At 43.0% G+C, this 16,885-nt stretch overlaps 2 pseudogenes; one reads left to right on the plus strand and one right to left on the minus strand.

Moving 5' to 3' along the window:
- The first annotated feature begins 2,291 nt into the window (after positions 1-2,291).
- On the plus strand, positions 2,292-8,851 carry LOC135559612 (peroxiredoxin-1-like; annotated as a pseudogene).
- A 2,149-nt stretch (positions 8,852-11,000) lies between these two features.
- On the minus strand, positions 11,001-12,786 carry LOC115123305 (transcription factor JunB-like; annotated as a pseudogene).
- Positions 12,787-16,885: the final 4,099 nt, after the last annotated feature.

Raw genomic sequence — 16,885 nt, forward strand, 5'->3', positions numbered from 1 at the left:
GTGCCATTAAACCCCTACAACTCATCCAGAACGCCGCAGCCCGTCTGGTGTTCAACCTTCCCAAGTTCTCTCACGTCACCCCGCTCCTCCGCTCTCTCCACTGGCTTCCAGTTGAAGCTCGCATCCGCTACAAGACCATGGTGCTTGCCTACGGAGCTGTGAGGGGAACGGCACCTCACTACCTCCAGGCTCTGATCAGGCCCTACACCCAAACAAGGGCACTGCGTTCATCCACCTCTGGCCTGCTCGCCTCCCTACCACTGAGGAAGTACAGTTCCCGCTCAGCCCAGTCAAAACTGTTCGCTGCTCTGGCCCCCAATGGTGGAACAAACTCCCCTCACGACGCCAGGACAGCGGAGTCAATCACCACCTTCCGGAGACACCTGAAACCCCACCTCTTTAAGGAATACCTAGGATAGGATAAAGTAATCCTTCTCCCCTCCCCCTTAAAAGACCTAGATGCACTATTGTAAAGTGGCTGTTCCACTGGATGTCATAAGGTGAAAGCACCAATTTGTAAGTCGCTCTGGATAAGAGCGTCTGCTAAATGACTTAAATGTAAATGTAAATCCAGAGACATTCTGAATCTGAGGCAAAACTATGCTTCTAATCAAAAATGGTTCCAACTGACTCAGACTATAATTCATGCACACCTTCTCTTTTCCTCTTTGTTCTTACCCTCTTCTTTGTGTTCTCCATGAGTACGGGTGACTGGATGACTTTGATTCCAGGGTTGAAGATGGAACTAGCCTAGGATGTTGTCTTCTTCCGTACATAAGATAATTGAGAGGGGGGAAATTGATAGAAAACATATGGTGTATGTTTTAGCAGCTCATTGGTTAGAAAAGAAAGTAACTGAAACAGCATGCCGCATCCAGTCAATTCAGACCACTCTGATTTGGTCCTAATGTAATTTACCAGTAAGTTCCAACTCGAGGGCTGTCAAACTTCTTGAATGACACTCAGACCAGCAACAGCAGTTGAGCTGAGTTCCCTTTCAATAGATGTAAACAGAGAAAGGAGTTAATTTGCTCAGATTGTAAGATAGATATCAAGCTAGCTAGCCATAACGATTTGACAATACAACTCCACAGCTTGGCTATCAGGCTCAACTTAGCAAAAAAGAATACGTAAACTGGTATTGTAGTTTGTTGGCTAAATGACTGCACTTTGCTAGCTAACGTTAGCTTGCTGGCTAGATAGCTAGGTTTGTTGAAAACTGGATTGGTCAGAGAAGAGGATACTTCACAATAAGACATGATAGGTAGCTAAGAACTTAACTAGTTAAACAGACCATAACTGACCGAAAATATACAATATTTTCCTCTTGAATAATTTAACTCGACAATTTAACCCATGTTCCACCATCAGCGCCTGCGAAGAGTTTTCAGCAATCGTTTCCGGGTCAAAATATTTACTCTTACAAATTAAAAGTCCTTGTTTTAAATCCATCGATTGAACATTAAAAAGTATAATATAATGTGGTGTCATTCCACAGCAACACTTTTGTGTATACATATTGTAATATCAGAAAGTGTTTTGAATTTAAATGAATCACACAACAAGCTATCTAATTGACATTAGATTGACATTTATTTTAACAACTTATCTGGCGACTTTTATTTTGAAAACAACATCTTTTAAAACGTATAGGAAAGTTCTTTCTTCCGGATTAGCGGCTTTCATGCAATTGCAGTAAACCGCAACACAAACGCTTTAGTGCTTTCACAAGAAACGTAAGTATATATTAGATACTTCGACTATCACTCCGTGCATATTGTGTTCAGCTGCTAACATGTCGCTACTTTTCTGTGGTTGCAAATAGATGCAGACAAAAGAAACCAGCCAACAACTAGCGTTAGCTAGGCATTGTGGGTCAAGCTTCCTTGTACTTGTGGCCTCTGTTTTACTAACTGGTTCTTTGTCCCTTTGAACAGTTTGGTGGGTGGGGGGATTGGCACCTTGTTAGCCAATTAGCTAGCTAGTTGTAATATAACTAGTTGCATAGATGGTTAGTAAATGAATGTATACAATACTATTGAGTTGTTTCATTGTTAAACATGTATATTTAACAATCTTATAGGCATTATAGTTTCAAGTTTGTCACGTGCAAAATTAGTGTTAACGTTAGCCTTGTTAATGTTAGTTCCAAACCCAACTATGTAGTAATCAGTATCCTGCCACTTTAGTGAAATGTTACTATTTTAATGGCTCAAACCGTTATTTGACAAGGACCGTTGAATGTCAACCGAGTATAATATTTCTTCATTGGGCAAGGCTACACTGTAAAACCTTTGTTCTCACGCACAGCCTTGAGAACTGCCTTGCATGTGACTAGGCTTGGTATTGGCAAGTTGATCCTGCAGCATTGTACAGTTAGGTAGGTAGCACAGCACTGCAGTAGAATTAAAGATCAGTGTACAAAAAAGAGCTTTGAGCATTTGTCTGAAACTTTTCATTTCATTACTTTGACTGATTTACTTTCCATATGCTTGTTACAAAGGAGTGAGAGGCCCCTGGGCCATAGCCTACTAGACTCCAACCTATTTGCTTTGCCATATTGAGATGAAGTTCCACGCTGTATTGATTCACTGTTGATTGACTTTTCTGGGTCGTTTGTCTTTCCCAGTGAGCTGTCATTGTCACCATGTCATCTGGAAATGCTAAGATAGGCCACCCGGCCCCACAGTTCAAAGCCACTGCTGTGGTGGATGGACAGTTCAAAGAGATCCAGCTGTCTGACTACATGGGTAAGGACTTTATGATTTTCTCTAAATGACCATTTTGTTGGCAGGTCAGTTGTTTACAGGTTACCATCTAACAGCGAAGTTGCTGAAGCATCAGAATGTTACCATGGTTACTCCATGGATATCAGTCTGAAAGAAGTTGATGTAAAGAGGCAGTAGTCTCTACACGCCAGAATGTTGTATAAAATTATATTTGAGGTTACTTTCCTGGTTGTACTTGCTGTTGGTACTTTTGGCGGTAGGAGGAGGACTTCTTTTCGGAGCCGGTAGGTCCAAATGTAACCGAAAGTAGTCTACCACAGCTCGTTTCCTCGCAATCAGCTAGCAGTGTTTTCCATTTGGTTCGGTTAGACTCGCCATATTGAGCAAGTGTTTGTCATGTGCGGATTGCGTCAGTATTGAAATAAAAATCTGAAGTACCAACAGTTATTTATTTATTTCACCTTTATTTAACCAGGTAAGCAAGTTGAGAACAAGTTCTCATTTACAATTGCGACCTGGCCAAGATAAAGCAAAGCAGTTCGACACATACAACGACACAGTTACACATGGAGTAAAACAAACATACAGTCAATAATACAGTAAAAAAACAAGTCTATATACAATGTGAGCAAATTAGGTGAGAAGGGAGGTAAAGGCAAAAAGGCCATGGTGGCAAAGTAAATACAATATAGCAAGTAAAACACTGGAATGGTAGTTTTGCAATGGAAGAATGTGCAAAGTAGAAATAAAAATAATGGGGTGCAAAGGAGCAAAATAAATAAATAAATTAAATACAGTTGGGAAAGAGGTAGTTTTTTTGGGCTAAATTATAGGTGGGCTATGTACAGGTGCAGTAATCTGTAAGATGCTCTGACAGTTGGTGCTTAAAGCTAGTGAGGGAGATAAGTGTTTCCAATTTAAGAGATTTTTGTAGTTCGTTCCAGTCATTGGCAGCAGAGAACTGGAAGGAGAGGCGGCCAAAGAAAGAATTGGTTTTGGGGGTGACTAGAGAGATATACCTGCTGGAGCGTGTGCTACAGGTGGGAGATGCTATGGTGACCAGCGAGCTGAGATAAGGGGGGACTTTACCTAGCAGGGTCTTGTAGATGACATGGAGCCAGTGGGTTTGGCGACGAGTATGAAGCGAGGGCCAGCCAACGAGAGCGTACAGGTCGCAATGGTGGGTGGTATATGGGGCTTTGGTGACAAAACGGATTGCACTGTGATAGACTGCATCCAATTTGTTGAGTAGGGTATTGGAGGCTATTTTGTAAATGACATCGCCAAAGTCGAGGATTGGTAGGATGGTCAATTTTACAAGGGTATGTTTGGCAGCATGAGTGAAGGATGCTTTGTTGCGAAATAGGAAGCCAATTCTAGATTTAACTTTGGATTGGAGATGTTTGATATGGGTCTGGAAGGAGAGTTTACAGTCTAACCAGACACCTAAGTATTTGTAGTTGTCCACGTATTCTAAGTCAGAGCCGTCCAGAGTAGTGATGTTGGACAGGCGGGTAGGTGCAGGTAGCGATCGGTTGAAGAGCATGCATTTAGTTTTACTTGTTTTTAAGAGCAATTGGAGGCCACGGAAGGAGAGTTGTATGGCATTGAAGCTTGCCTGGAGGGTTGTTAACACAGTGTCCAAAGAAGGGCCGGAAGTATACAGAATGGTGTCGTCTGCGTAGAGGTGGATCAGAGACTCACCAGCAGCAAGAGCGACCTCATTGATGTATACAGAGAAGAGAATCGGTCCAAGAATTGAACCCTGTGGCACCCCCATAGAGACTGCCAGAGGTCCGGACAGCAGACCCTCCGATTTGACACACTGAACTCTATCAGAGAAGTAGTTGGTGAACCAGGCGAGGCAGTTATACAGACCAATGTTCTGAAAGTCGGGTTAATAACACTATGTGTATTTTGTCTAAATGTGAGTAGCTGAAGGACAAACTACACAGACAACGGGTAGAGCAAGTTTAAATGTAATTTTATTCAACATTCTGGCTTGAAATGACCATTTACATTTTCACACGTCACAGGCTGTATATACCAATTAATGTGTTTTTCCAGCCTGATTAATCAGACTAACTATGAAGCTAAGGGTCTTCATTGTCTTTAACAACCATGCAGAACTACTCATGACGCCAGTTTTAACAAGGCCAGTCAGCCGTGTGTATATGACCGGCTAGAACAGGGGTGTCAAACATACGGCCCGCGGGCCGGAACCGGCCCCCAAGGAGGTTCGATCAGGCCCGCAGGATCATTTGAAAGTGGAAAAAATGCATAAAAGACATGGAATTAATATTTTTAATTCGCTGCAATTCATGGATTATCCGCTAAGGGGCGCACTCTTTCCATCAGAGTAGAAGACAAGCCGCATCACTGAGACAGACTGAAAACAGCAGACGGTATCAATGCGCCATCTGCTGCTTGTTACGACGTTGTTAATACCTTGGTCTCTACCTCTCCGCTACACCCTCATTAGCCAAAATGTCGTTATCCAAACGGAGAAAAGTAGATAAGGAGTGTAGAATTTTCAAAGAAAAATGGACCACGTCCTATTTATTTACAGAGATGCACGGAAAACCTTTGTGCTTGGTGTGTTTGCAACAAGTTTCGGTATTGAAGGAATATAATATTCGACGCCACTACGAGACTCATCACAGCGAAAAATATGACGGCTTGCAAGGACAACTGAGAAGAGATAAGATTAACGAATTGCTGGCGGGTCTGAGGAAACAGCAGTCAACTTTCATCCAGAGCCGAGAAGTCAGTGAAGCAGCGGTAAAAGCCAGCTACCTAATTGCTAGCGAAATAGCATTAGCATCGAAAGTTGTCACAGTTTTCTGACAACATACATGCATTTAAGTTGAAGCTGACTTTGTGGGAGATGCAACTGGCAAATGGCAACCCTGCTCATTTCCCCTGTCTGAGAGATGTGTGTGTGACCAGACCTGATGCGGACATGAAACGGTACAAAGACAAAATTGCAGGACTACTGCGGGAGTTTGAGAAACGTTTTCAGGTATTTGGTGAACTTGAGACAGAATTTTCAGTTTTTCGCTCACCTTTCACAGTTAAAGCTTCTGATCTGCCGGTCGAAATTCAGCTAGAGATAATTGATTTGCAGTGTGATGCAGATTTGAAGGGCAAATTTGCCTCTGTAGGTCTGGGCAGATTTTATCAGTATCTACTACCAGGGTACCCCAAATTAACAGCCCTGGCTGCTAAAATTTTGTGCATGTTTGGGACAACCTACCTTTGTGAAAATTTTTTCTCAGTGATGAATATCAATAAAACAAAAATGCGTTCAAGGCTCACAAACAAGCACTTAAATGACATTCTGAAAGTGACAGCTAGTCAGGACATGACACCTGGTGTTGATGCACTTGTACAGGCCAAAAGATGCCAAGTTTCAGGAACAAATACAAGTCCAGACTAGACTAACACCTTTAAAATGCTGCCTTAGATACTGTTTGCATTGAAAGAATACAGCTCTGTGAAGATGAATCCTTACTGTGGTGATTTAAAAAATGTGCACTTTAATGTTAGTCAGCAGCTTCAAAACAAAAGTTGTGTGATGGAATTCTACTGTTCATACAACTCCATAAATTTTCAATTTCGTGGAGCAGTGTAGCAGAGTATGGTATAATTTTAATGGTCCGGCCCACTTGACATCTCCCTAGGCCGTATGTGGCCCACGATGCGAAATGAGTTTGACACCCCTGGGCTAGAATATGTCACCTTCCAGGATGCAAGTACATATCTTCAAAAGAATAGGCTAAAGAGTACACTACTGGCACCCGGAGCCAAATCAGCTACTCTGTGTTATTGCTGTTCCAAGAGACTAGGCCTACATGTACCCAAACACACTCTTCTGGCTCCTCTCCTGTGTGTCCCCTCCAGGGAAGTACGTGGTGTTCTTTTTCTACCCACTGGACTTTACTTTCGTGTGCCCCACTGAGATCGTGGCCTTCAGCGACCAGGCCGAGGAGTTCCGCAAGATCGGCTGTGAGGTCATAGGCGCCTCCACAGACTCTCACTTCAGCCACCTGGCCTGGTAAGAACTGGTTTAGACTTTTGAGCATTGGGTTGTTTTAGTCATTTCTGTTGATGGGAACTTTGAAGGCACGGCGACATACAATAGGGTTGAATATTCCTGCACCTCGATCAGAACGGTCAAGAGGCTGACTTATTTCAACTGATGACAAATGCATTTCTCTGTCCATGTAAAATGCTTTCCAGTTGTCCACCTGCCAATCTTAAAAAATGTAACAGGCTTTTGAGTACACTCCCATGCGCTGGCTATCTCGCCTCTGCCTGCTGTACTGCCTAGTGGTGATAAGTGCCATAGCTCTTAGAAGAATTAACGGTCACTGGACTCAATCCAACAATGGGTTTTAGAATCCTCCCTCTAGTTTACATTTGCATTAATTGTTCATTTACTTTGACTACTACTGTGTGAATGTCAGAATTCTTAATTTGACATTCTGTTACCATATGATGCTCACTACATCCTTAATGAAGCTTAAACAAGGGCTGTTTTTGATTTTATGACGACGACATTGTGCCCTTTCCTCTCCCTCCCTATAGGATCAACACCCCCAGGAAGCAGGGTGGTTTGGGACCAATGAACATCCCCTTGTGGCTGACCTCACCCAGTCTATCTCCAGAGACTACGGAGTGCTGAAGGAGGACCAGGGCATCGCTTACAGGTCAGTTATTAACGACACTGCTGTCAGTAGTGTTTTTGAAACCTCTGTGTATATAAAGGTGCCATTTGAAGTTTAGTGTGCACTTCCAAGGTTATTGTTAAATTAATGTATTTAATTTTGCATTTGATTCACTTTCATCTTGGCTGACTTTCTGATTTTACTGTTGTATTGGACATTGATTCAAGCATGTAGTCTCAGATGCCCCATGTGGCTTTCTGACCCTCACTGTCTGCTTCCTCTCTCCCTCACTCTCTCAGGGGTCTGTTTGTGATTGACGACAAGGGCATCCTGAGGCAGATCACCATCAACGACCTGCCAGTGGGCCGCTCTGTGGACGAGACCCTGCGTCTGGTGCAGGCCTTCCAGCACACAGACAAATACGGAGAGGGTAAGTGATTAGCAGGTTTTTACATGTTTTTGCTACCTAGTTTTTATTTCAAGAACCAGCACAGGGCTCTACAGTGCGACAACTTTACTCGCATATGCTGTAAAATATTTACCTGTGCGACCTGGAATTTTTGTTCCCCTACATTTTTCACATGAGTGCTCCTTCTTAATAAAAAGTGTGCGTAGAGCCCTGCAGCATCTGGATCTAGTCTCATTGCTATGCACACAGGACACTTCCCAACACCTTTATTTTTTTTTAAAGGCATTAAGTCATTCAGTTAACAGAGCAAGCAATCATTTTCTCTTTACAAAACCTAATACCATTTCATTAGTCTGTTTTAATATGGGAGCTCACTTTCAAACATGTGGCATGTGTTTGGAAAACATGGAATTTTTACCATTGGTTAGGAATTGTTGGCATATTCCATGTCCGTGTGACTCATCCTGGGCTTGTCCCTCTCTTCCTGTGACAGTATGTCCCGCTGGCTGGAAGCCAGGCAGTGACACCATCGTCCCCGACATCCAGAAGAGCAAGGAGTTCTTCTCCAAACAGTGACAACACAACAGAGAGCCTCAGGCTGTGTCAATAATGGCACCCTATATAGTGCATATGGACCCCGGTCAAAAGTAGTGCACTTTATAGTGAATAGGGTGCCATTTCTGACCCACACTCAGATGTCCTAGCACTTACTTTCAGATGGGAAGTACTCCCTTCAGCAACAGTCTCTTGGTGTCCAACCCACACTTATACATAGGTTTTAAAGAACTTGTTAGACTCCCACTCTTCTATCTGTATGACAAATAAGCTACTGGTGGAATGTTTATTCTAGTCCCATGCACTGAAAGTGTTTGTTTGTGCTCTTTTCTCAAGTGTTAAAAAAAAAAAAAGCATTGAGTATTTTGTACCTCACAATTGTTAACTATTCAGTCTACTGTCACGGACATTAATAACAACAAATGGGGTAAATAATGATTTACATGTTGGTAGTGTTTTTGTCTGAAAAATAAAACAAAGTGAAGGTGGTTTGTTGTGTGAAATTTAGTTGACCACTAGGTGGCGCTCTATTGCCAGATTCTCTCCTAAAATCCGTTCACAGATCTGTTTCAACAATGGTAGGTGGTGATCTAATAAAGGTTTTGTAAGATTGTGTAATGTGGAGGAGTCCCAGCACAGTCTTTATCAGTAGGATATCCTGCACCCTGGCTTGGATTCCTTGAAGCAGGCTACGTTATAAAAGCACTGTCAGATGACACCTTTCCTATGAAGTTGGGCTCCAAATAAATGCAGAGAACCTACCGCTCTCCGCAGTCAACCCCTACCCTGCATCCCCTAGATACTGAATTGGTCCACTCACACTGACAGCGTCGTGAAGAAGGCGCAGCAGCGCCTCTTCAACCTCAGGAGGCTGAAGAAATTCGGCTTGTCACCAAAAGCACTCACGAACTTCTACAGATGCACAATCGAGAGCATCCTGGCGGGCTGTATCACCGCCTGGTACGGCAACTGCTCCGCCTCAACCGTAAGGCTCTCCAGAGGGTAGTGAGGTCTGCACAACGCATCACCGGGGGCAAACTACCTGCCCTCCAGGACACCTACACCACCCGATGTTACAGGAAGGCCATAAAGATCATCAACCACCCGAACCACTGCCTGTTCACCCCGCTATCATCCAGAAGGCGAGGTCAGTACAGGTGCATCAAAGCTGGGACCGAGAGACTGAAAAACAGCTTCTATCTCAAGGCCATCAGACTGTTAAACAGCAATCACTAACATTGAGTGGCTGCTGCCAACACACTGTCATTGACACTGACCCAACTCCAGCCACTTTAATAATGGGAATTGATGGGAAATGATGTAAATATATCACTAGCCACTTTAAACAATGCTTCCTTATATAATGTTACTTACCCTACACTATTCATCTCATATGCATATGTATATACTGTACTCTAGATCATCGACTGCATTCTTATGTCACTAGCCACTTTAACTATGCCACTTTGTTTACTTTGTCTACATACTCATCTCATATGTATATACTGTACTCGATACCATCTACTGTATGCTGCTCTGTACCATCACTCATTCATATATCCTTATGTACATATTCCTTATCCCCTTACACTGTATAAGACAGTAGTTTTGGAATTGTTAGTTAGATTACTTGTTGGTTATCACTGCATTGTCGGAACTAGAAGCACAAGCATTTCGCTACACTCGCATTAACATCTGCTAACCATGTGTATGTGACAAATAAAATTTGATTTGATTTGATTTATTTAGATCATTGGCTAACTGTTAGGAGGATATGAACTCTGGCCGAGCTCTTGTTTAGATATGTAATATGGATGTCTTTGGATGGAGTTGAATTAAGAACTTTGCTCGAGCTCTGCTGATATCAATGATATGGCCTTCAGTTGGTCTATAATAGTCCTACACTTTTCCTGTTTAACTTATTGGCAAGGCTATTTGCTGAGTTTACATTAGACTTTGAATGTTCAGAGACCTGTACCGGATTACTCCCACGTAGCCTACCAATGTTTAGTTTCCTTTCTCGCATCAGCAAAGAACATCGTTTGCTTTGCTGGAAAATTGACCCGTGTGTTTTTATCTCGACATTAGTATCGCATAGGGTTGTTTTGGGAACTTAAACACTGCGGTGGATGACTAGGGAAACTCCCCCCGTCTTTAAAAGCTTGCCATTGACAAACGTCTCTTCACACGCACAGTATGGTCTAGTAGTAAGGTCTCGAAAACGCGCCGCTCTACTGACGGGCAATGTAGGTGGGGGTTCACGGAAATCTTCCCCTGCTGTGACGTGTAATTCCCAAAAAATACCATATTTGGCAATACGTATGCACGTCAGAGGGCAAACAACACAACGCGGGCACGTCTCGTACGTCAAGCCCCGTTTGTGTTGGTTGATTAAAAACAGAAACCGTTCCTGATAATTTACTGGTTAGCGTGGGAAATGTCAATGTAATTATGTATCCATCTTAACACACCTACTTCTACTTATATAATGTTAACACTAAAGCTTGTCATGAACACTATAGCTGAAATGTAATAATAGGCTTAGGCTATATCTAATTCATAGGCCTACAGCGTTCGTTGGTTTGAGAAATGTCAATGTAGTTGTGTAGAAAGGATATAATGTAAAATAGACGAGGGTACATTTTAAGATTTTACTTAAATATATACTGTACAAGTAAAAAAGACAGTGAGGATCAACCTGACTTAAAACAATAACTTATAAATGGAATGCATTTCACAAATGACAGTTCAAATGAATAAAAAACAAATGTAAACAGGCAAAGTCATTACTGGAGGACACTGTATATAACTTGTTCAGAATGCCCCGAGTGTTATTAGTCTTATTGTGCACGCGGTTTCCCATGTCCATCATACCCTGGAAACCAATAAACAATGCAAAAAAACAACTTTTGAATATTTTCAACATGAAAACACATAAATTGTAGTTCACTCAATTGCTGTCCCAAAACAGTGCAGTAAGTTCTGATTGCTTTAACAAAGGAAAACAAATGTATTTCCTATTATTGTCCAGTGTTTATTTTATAGTCCATCGTTTTTATAGTTTTCAAAACGACTTGATCTTGGATGTCAACATGAGTTGACAGCCAGAACTGACGTGTGTCATAACTTTCTGTTTGAGTTGAGCTACCTGCTCGCGCAGGACGGAAGCTGTGCTGGAGAGCCCGGCGTTGTCTGTCTTCAGAATCTTCACCTTGTCCTCCAAGCGCGAGATGCGCTCCAGCTTGCGCTTCCGGCACTTGGTGGCTGCCAGGCGGTTCCTGAGCCTCTTGCGCTCGGCCTTGATGCGCTCCTGGTTCTCCATGTCGATTGGGGACATGCCGCAAATTGACTCGTCGTCGCTGCTCTGCATGTCTGGAACGGTCTGGGGCTCCTCTTTCAGCCCCGAATATCGCTGTGCGTGTATGCCTGCTCCCGATAGCGGTGCTGGAAGTGGTGGGATGGGTGCGCCGCGGCTTGGTGGTGCTGGTACTGGTGGTGAGGCAGGTAGCTGATGGTGGTGGAGGGGTAGCTGCTGGTTGCAGGTGTGAGGTTAGTGTGAGGGCCACAGCTGTTCAGGGTGGTGTACTCCAGGTGCTCCGGCTGCATGGAGGAACCAAACACGGTAGAGGCCACAGTGCACGTGGAGACTCCACCGGTTCCGATGGACACGTTCGGTGGCGGCATCTGGTTCATCTTGTGGAGGTCGTCCAGAGCTTTAACGAACCCGTCCGCGAAGCCCTCTTGTTCCTCTGTGATTCCCCTACTGTAGAAGTACTGCCCAGGTGTCGGTGTGGTAGTGATGACACCGTTGCTGTTCTGGATGATCAATCGTTCCAGTTCAGGAGAGGCGAGCTTTAGCGAGCCGACTTCTGATGCGACCCCGGTCGGATAGAATTCACTCTCGTTGCGCAGCTGAGCCTTGAGGCTTTGGTTCCGATAGTTCTCGGCGAAGTTCAAGTTCATGTTCTGCTTGAGGAGCTTGTAGTCGTGCAGGGCAGCGCCTGAATGACCATAAGCAGAAAGAAACGAGTCGTCATGATAGAAAGGCTGTTCCATTATTGTGGACATTATTCAAATATTGCTGGAATTCTTCAGTGTAGTAGCTGAATTTATAAGTCCAAAAAAGGGCAAGCCCTCTCGAGTGTCTTTTCAGCAACCAAACGTTTCCGCAGAAGGTATATTATAATCAAGCCCAAAGTTATCAATGTAGAACAGAGCAAAACTTCCAAAATAGTGGAACTGTACTGTACCGAGTCAATAGTCGTCGGGTTTTTTTTCTTGAACGTTGTATTCAAACTGATGTCCGGTGACTAATTATTGGATTCCACACAGTCTTTCGTCCCGTTGATATTTCTTTGCGAACTGGATTGTTAGTTGTTTTCTCGCTGGTTTAAACTCGTGTTCTACCAGTGTTCATGCGATACAGGCAATTTATACACTTTATAGTGCAAGAAACGCACCGATTGGCCAGCGCTTGTTCCACGCCCTGAAACGTCAGCTGCTCGATGACGTTGTTGCCAGGAACTGCTGAGATAAACAAGAGTTGAGAGAGAGGAAAGTGATAGGCGACGTAAATTATTTTATACATCTATCTGGGTTAAATGGTAGTGTTATTTGCGTCGAACCTCCACTTTCGGATTCCTTTTGACTTCATATATTGATGTGGATATAATCTTGAGGGCTATCTTTATAACACCGTTATGAAGGGGGCATTGCCAGTTGGATATAATATTATATTGATACATTTGAGTACTCTACATGTATTGATAGGCCACATGTATTTTGTGCCTATTAGGGTCCATATCAGAAAATATCACTGACACATTTAGCTGATTTAAGATTGCCTTACAATTACATCAGCTTGGGTAATTTACCTAAGAAAACTATAGATCTTCCTCAGGCTAAGAACACGACTATTTAGCCTATGCAATGTCATTGTATAACTTGTTGAACAGTAGCCAAATTCCTCTTCCCATCGCCTTGTATGCACAGTGTTCAATAGTGTTCGATTGATAAGGCGCAAGGCTGAGTCATGGCAACGAAATTGATAGCAAGTCCATATTTGGTTATCCTGGCGCATCAGTTCCTGCTCCGTGTGGAAAGCGGGAAGCCACTCCCAGGTTGGACCGCTTCCAGGAGCAGGCCTCCCGGCGGGAAGAGGCGGAGTATCCGTACTATACTCCGAGTAGAGCAGAGGGAGGGTGGGATGTGGAAGGAGAGAAGAGGCTAGAGTTGCAAGGTAGTGCGATATGTCCAGAATAGTTTATTCAGAACAAGAATAAGACTGGCACCATCACGATCACATGTGAAAAAGTGGTTTTGGCCCACATAGGCCAGTAGGCCTATTATTTCTCAAGTATTTGAGTCTTTCCTTTTCATTTTTTACAGCCAAATGGTTATGAATTTATTATGGGGTGGAAAAGTAGTTATGTCCAGATTATCCAAACCAGAAGAATTGCTGACACCATAACGATGAAACCTGAAAAAAAAGTGGTTTGGGATGCTTTTTATTCTTACAATCAACCTTTTTGAGTCTTTATGTTTTCCCTTTTACCCAGAGACAGAGGTCAAGCAGCTTTATTTGATTTCGTATTAATTGCTGTAATCATCACGATGACACTTTGTGTGGTTTAGGCTTTTTTTGTAATCAGCCTTTGGTATTTTACGCATGGAAAGGCCACGCCAGACTTTTAAATGTATTATAATATTAGCTGACAAACAGCTATTATTTGGCCTCAGGTGGTAGAGTTTTACCTTGAGAAACCATGGTAGCAAACGAAACAACAGAGCAGGAGACCCCTCTATCCGAACACCTGTTTTTGATCCGAGGAGAAAGACGTATCTGTCTCCTGAGTATGGTAATGAGGTCTGAATCATTCTCTCATCCAGAATAGAAGAACGGTCGAATCGAACGATGCAGGCATCCGCCCACGCGCCCCTAGTTCTCCAAGTTCTATCTCCATGTTCGACTAGTCCCAACCTTCCACCCATATCCTCAGGTGGAGTAGCAGTCTACTATGTTGTCTATACCTGTATGCCCATCAGGGGAACATAACGTTTTCTGGCAATAACTTTTAAAAACACTTCCATTGTAATTTCCTTCAAGCCGTAAATACTGTTTTTTATTATTTTATTATTTTTTTACAATCAGATTTTTGGCAGCCAGCAACAAGCAAATGTTCTCAGTACGAATGTTTTAATATCATTTCCATCTTTCTGTTGACTCAGTTTGGTATGGCAATTTGTCAGATGCCAAGAAATATGACATATGTCAATTAAGCACTGACAAATTTCCTGACAACAATTTGCCCACAGACCTTGCAATGTATAGATAAGATAGCTTAAGTAGAAAATACTTAGAGCCAATAATCGATGACTTGTATTATGATTGGACTTGAAATCATCGGTTCAGTGCGTCTAAGATATTATCAATTTATTATGGCCATAAAGTGATGAGTAAAAAGTATTAATTATTTACAGACAAATGTTATGGTTATATTTCGTCTAGGTAAATTCATGAGTAAGCGCATTGTTTGTACTATAAAGACACTCATAGTAAAATAATGAGATGAGTTTGAAGGGGAAACACCCTAACGATGTTGTGGCTAGACAGAAACATTCAGGTTATAAGCGAAGTTGTTTGATAACTTGTATCAAAATTGTATTCAGGAAAGCAACTTCCGTTAGGCTTACCTTTACTACCGAGCATCTGCCATGTCTTTTGTGGTGCACCCAATTCTGTGACCTTTTGTGCTATTTTTAGGCAACTTGTTCAATAAAATTTGCACCACATGAATTGATCCCCTGTGATCATTTGAAAGGGAAAAAAATACGATTAATATTCTGTATCTGCAATTAGAAATGTTTTCAGAAATATCTCCATTGGTTATCTTTCTCAAGCCAATGCTGACTCTTAATATTTTTCTTTATGGGAACTAATGCTCGGCCTAAGTGGTGGTCAGCCCATGGGTCCAGCCCCTAGGACATGTCAATTAGAGGTCACCTCTACACACATACTCCTCCACATGAAACATTGACCTTATTTACATCTGCCCTTCTTCTCTCCTGTCAGTGAGTAACTTCAGAGGAACAGCGTGATGCATAGCGGCTCTTGTGACTTCTTGCTCTTTTCTCCACATCCCCTTCTCAATATGCATTGGGGGAGAAGGTTAGAGGGGAGTGAACTTGGGTCCTCCTCCAATGTGGTTCGAGAAGGAGACCAGAATGTGAGGAATGAAGAAAATATGAATTGAGAAAGAGCCAGTCACCACAGCAGTGGTCTACTCTTGACTTGAGAGAGGTCACTGACCAGTCTGACCTCATTCATTAAAAGGTCAAGAAGATTGTCAAAAATCAATAGGGATCTTGTTCATTGTGGGCCTATGATCTGTGACGTGGTGTGCCAAGTAATTACTCACTATTTATAGGCCTAATAATGGCTGAGTGAGTTGTGGAGTGGTCATATAAGTGCACTGTTTCCAGTTTATTAAGATAGACATGGATATTTGTTTTGCTTACGTTTACTCAAAAATGTATTCAATATTTCATGAGAAAACAGGTGTTTTCAGCACTTTATTTCGAGACAAGATTTCTCCTGAACACAAATAGAATTCTCTTCTTTCCCCCTTTCTCTCACACCCATCACATGCATAAGCACACAGACTCACTTGAGCCCATACTCTCTCTCACACAGACATACACACATCACATGCATGCCCAAACACACACACAGTCCACAGCTCATACGGGCAATTTAGTCATTTTTGTTGAGTGAGGGTAATTTAGGATGACAGATTTCATTTGCTTTCTGAGGAAGGTGAAAGATGGGAAGCAAAATACGGGAGAAAAAGACAGTAAAACCATAGAGCCCTGTGATGTTAATCACTCACGGTGGTGAGCATGATGCAGGCGTGTGTGTGAGCGTGCATGAGCCCTGTGGTGTTAATCACTCACGGTGGTGAGCATGATGCAGGCGTGTGTGTGAGCATGCATGAGCCCTGTGGTGTTAATCACTCACGGTGGGGAGCATGATGCAGGCGTGTGTGTGAGCGTGCATAAGGCCTGTGGTGTTAATCACTCACGGTGGTGAGCATGATGCAGGCGTGTGTGTGAGCGTGCATGAGGCCTGTGGGAGAGCTGTAGGAAAAGAGGGGCACTTAAACCTGGTCACTCACTATTGGGCCCAAACATCACTGGGCCCAAACATCACTGCCCTGCCATGGGTGTTACTGTAGCACTCTGCCCTGGGCTGGGCGGGAGGGCTGGAGAGAGGCAGAGAGAGAGAGAGGGAGTGAGGGAAGGATATTGTATCAGAACGGAAGGAGAGTGGTAAGGTCAAGCAAGGCTTTGAAAGAGAATGAGGAAAGGATGCAGCATGCTTAGGCAGTCTAGCCTAGCTAAGGGTGTGTTCGTTAATTCACTCTGGCTATCTACTCCGATTCAGAGCACTCTCGTCTGAGTGTGCCAGGGTGCAGAATAACTGACACCCGTTGAATATGGCCGGTGTCAGTAAATGTGGGTAA

Source organism: Oncorhynchus nerka, linkage group LG15, assembly GCF_034236695.1.
Source record: "Oncorhynchus nerka isolate Pitt River linkage group LG15, Oner_Uvic_2.0, whole genome shotgun sequence".
Taxonomy (NCBI): domain Eukaryota; kingdom Metazoa; phylum Chordata; class Actinopteri; order Salmoniformes; family Salmonidae; genus Oncorhynchus; species Oncorhynchus nerka.